Genomic DNA, 4,479 nt, shown 5'->3' with positions numbered 1-4,479 from the left:
ATTGCATGAGGCTTTGGAGAAACATCTAGACAGAACAAATAACATTCCACCCCTGCCCCCCAAGAATTATTCATATACCTTTATGCAAAAGCATTTTAGTCCATCTCGAAGAGTTGGTGATGTACTAACGGTTTCAGCATTGCTGAGAAGTCCATCTCAAGTTGCCTCCAAGATGTAAGGTAAACTCTTAGCTGTGAGTGTGAACCCCTGTATAAATGAAAAGTTAAATACTTCCAACATTCAATGGCACAACATAAACATTATCATTCCAAAAGGTATAAGCAGAGTTATGCAAAGGAATTGTACCAAAGCAAATAAAAATATCCACCAGGGCAAACAATAAGTTCTGCAGTTCAACTTACAACATATGAGGCAATGTGTGGCAGACTAAAAGTTCCACAATCTATGGCAAATTGTGAGTGAGCTCCACATGGTTAAACCTCTATGATACTTCCTGTGATTGTAGATCCCAAGGCCTCTTTCTTGGGCCCACTGTGCTCTCTGTGCAGTTTTCCTCAGACAATCATGTTCCTGTCTTCTTCAAACTTCTAGGGTCTCCACTGCACCTGTGACTTCACCCTTATAGCTTTATACACTGCCCTCTCAGAGGTATGTTGCCTGGCTACCCAAGCCTTCAGAAATCTATGTGGAAGACTTCTTAACTTCAGAACTCTTGCATTCTGCACACTCCTAAAACCATTCCCACATTGATGATACCAAGGTCTGCTGCCAGCTGGAGTAGTAGCCAGGGTTTCTTCTCTCTTGGATTCAGGGGTCAAGTGCCTGTATGGCTGAACACTCTGAACCTGATTCTTAGGAACAAAATCTCTATGCTGCTTCCATCTGAAACCTGGGGCTGCTATCTCCATTCTGGAACAAGGTGCTTCTGCTACCATTCTAGTACATGGTGCTCTGGGGATTTCTCCTCAAAGCGAAGTCTTTCACTTTTGCAGGTTTGAAGCTGCAAAGGGTAGAGGTACTGCTGTTTATTATGATGCTTTCAGGCCATCTTTTCTATTATGATGCCCTCTGGTCATCTTTGCTATTCACCTGTTCTCAACATTGGAGATCTCAGCATTATCTTTGAATTCCACAGCATTACTAAAGCTATCTATCTGGCCAAACTCAGATTTTGAATCGCCTTGCGGGCTCTTTGCCCTTGATTCTCAACATAGATCTCTCTAAAAGGCCCCACCAATAGCCATTCCACAGTCTCAACATTCATCTCCCCTGAAATTTCTTCTGCTGTAATAATTAGCCCCCAACCCTTAATCTCAGTCTCAAACAAAGTCTCTGGACATAAGCAAAATGCAGACAAACTTTTGCCAAGACATAACATGAATTCTCTGGAATCCCACAACAAATTCAGTCCTTGTTTCCAGCAGAAACCTCCCAAACATTTTTACTGGTGGGATTTCTGTCAGCCTTGTGGTCTTCTGAACTCTGACCAGAATCTCTCTTACAGAACAGTCTAGGATGTTTCAGCGCTACTTTTTTAAGCGACATCTCTGAAAGATTGGAAAGTCTTATAAAAATATGTGGCATTATTTAAACCATCTCATCTTATTTTTTGTTTCATATACCATTGTAGTAACAATCTATTACTGATTCTTAAGGGTCTATAGATAATTCACTATGTAAAAATGTTTTTTATCATTCATTGTTATTGTGAAAAAAATTTATATTTCCTATGTACTTTGGTGTTTTGTTTACTTGTACAAAAGTTGCATTTTGAAATATAGTCATTTTATGTGTTTTTTTAAAGTCTTGCCACAAGCTATTCACAAAGGCTTTTCAACCACATGGTCAGGTGTAGTCACAGCAACAACCCCATTTATCTGGTACCAAATATTGTCTTGGTTACTTTTCTCCCATTGCTGAGACATCTCATTGCTAAGATATCCAGTATTATGGAAAGTTTTAGTTAGCTCACAGTTTGTGAAGATTTCACTCCATACTCAACTGGATCCAAGGCAGAGTGGCACATGGCAGAGGGCAGCAGAGAACAGCAAATGCAAGAAGAGCAGAAGAGAAGAGCATGAGAGTAAGCCTCTTTCCCTCTCTAACACTGTATGAAAGCTACATACTGCAGGGGTGGTAGCACTCACAACCATAATCTAAGGATTGGACCATAAATCAATCCAAAAGTCTGGGTCCAAGGAGACAGATCAGTGGCACAGTGCCAGCCTGGCAAGCACAAGGTGTTGAATTCAATTTCAGATTCAAAAGAAAAAAATCTGGAATCCCACCCCATGACTGCATGACACATTTGGGGTACATCTTGATATAAACCATAACACTCAGATAAGTGATACTATGTGGTATTTAAGTTTTTGTGTCTGATTTCTTTCACTCAACATGATATTTTTCTACAGATATCTCAGATTTGTTTCTCTTTATAGCCAAGCAGTATTCCATTGTGTATTTGTATCACATTTTCTTTATTTTTTTTCTGTATTTTAGGGAAGAGTCTACAGGGTGTTGAGGGTCTCACTACTAAATTGGACTCATAGTGATCCCCCTGTTTACAGCCTCCCAAGTGCTGGGATTACAGGCACACACCACGCCCAGTCTCAATTGCCATCTCAGCACTCCCCGGGGGTGGGGCCGGCATGGCAGGCCCTGTGATCGAGCCCCTGCTTGCAGGCACTTTAATCTGCTGAGCTATTTGGCCGGCCTCTATCACATTTTGTTTATGCAACCATCTGTTGATCGGTAAAGAGGCTGCTTCAAGGATTTAGTTACTATGAATCATGCCTATATAAACATTGGTATGCATGTGTCATTATAGTATGGCATTTTAGCTCTTTGGAAAAGATGTCCAGCAGGGGAACAACTGGGTCATATTGGATTTATATTCAGTTCTTTGAGAAATTTCCATATTGATTGTATTAGTTTACATTCTAACACAGCAACTCCAGGATTTGTTATTTTTAATTTCCTGATGATTGCCATACTTTCTCATGTAAGATGGGATATCAGCATTTTCTAATTTGCATTTCTCTGGTGTACAGAGATTTGAACAATTTTTTCATATATTGGGTGAAAATTTGCATTTATCTCTCTGGGAAGTACATGTTTGTTTTACCTGCTCATTTCTTGGTCAGTGCTTTTATTTTGGATGATCTGACTGTTTCACATGATATTGGAACAAGAACAGAAATGTGGATCAATGAAACAGAATAAAGAATACAAAAACATCCACAGATACATTTAGCTATTTGTTCTGTATTTGTTCTGTGACAAAGGGGCCAAAAACATATGTTGAAGGAAAGAGAGATTATACAATAAATTGTGCTTAGAAAACTGGATATCTGTTTGCAGAAGATTGTAACTGGAACCATATATCTCACCATGTACGAAACTAAAATCAAGATGTATCAAAGATCTAAACATTAAAACATAAACATTGGGCCAGCCAAATAGTTCTGTGGATTAAAGCACCTGCAAGCAGTCTCAGGCGATAGGGGTTCAATCCCCAGGCCTGTTGTGCCAGCCTCGCCCCAGGGCATGCTGAGATGGTGATTGAGACAGGGCATGGTGGTGTGCTCTTATAATCCCAGCTCTTGGGAGGCTGTAAAACAAGAAGGTCATTATGAGTTCGATCTAGTAGTGAGACCATGAACACCCTGTAGACCCTTCCCTAAAATACAAAAAAATAAACAAATAAATAACACAAACACTGCATTTATTGGGAAATAAAATATGCAAAACGCTTGAGGTCATAGGTGTAGGAAGTTATTCTCTAAACAGAACTGGAATTGCACAAGAAATAATAACAAGAATCAATAAATGTGATCTTATCAAATTCAAAAGGTTCTATACAATAAACAGATCCATTAGTAGAACAAAGGGACAACCTATAAAATGGGAAATAAATTTTGACAGCTATTCCTCAGAATACGAATATCACAGAACGTAAAAATCATCAGACCAACTAAATGACCCAATTAAGGAATGGGCTGGTATTCTTTAATTTTAAATTACTGCTCTTGCTGAATTTGCCCTCCCAAGTATTCCATTAACATGAAACAGATTCTACTTGTTGGGCAACTATGTGAGAGAGGCCTGCTATATTCATAACATGCAAATCTATTTTGGCCTATGCCAGTATTTGAGAATTGCCCCGATTTTCCAAGCAAATCTCTTTCTAGAAAGAGTGTAGGACACCATGGGGTAATTAAATACAGATCGCTGAACATTTGACCTTTGAAATAATATGCAGAGCAGATGTATGGAATAGTGGCTAGGGTTCCCCTTGACCCCAATTATGGCTATAGATCTAGAGGAGGGTTTACAAAAAAAGGATGTTAAAACAAAATGATAAAGCCATGCTGTTATGCTGAGCTGTAGGGGACTCAGGTCCACAATTTCTGACATTGCCAGTCAAGTGGAAGACCCAATACTATTATGGACTACTGGACTCTTTTAGAATATTTTGCTGAGTTTACACACCTATAATATTCAAATAATGGAACT

The 4,479-nt window shown here is 39.2% G+C and overlaps 1 pseudogene; it reads left to right on the top strand.

Moving 5' to 3' along the window:
- Window positions 1–904: 904 nt before the first annotated feature.
- The window catches only part of LOC101569734, a 31,246-nt pseudogene continuing 27,671 nt past the window's right edge, over window positions 905–4,479 (top strand).

The sequence above is a fragment of the Octodon degus genome, unplaced genomic scaffold (genome assembly GCF_000260255.1).
Source record: "Octodon degus isolate 3935 unplaced genomic scaffold, OctDeg1.0 scaffold00301, whole genome shotgun sequence".
NCBI lineage: Eukaryota > Metazoa > Chordata > Mammalia > Rodentia > Octodontidae > Octodon > Octodon degus.
The sequence above is the reverse complement of the archived record's forward strand: the minus strand, read 5'-3'. Positions and strand labels throughout refer to the sequence as shown.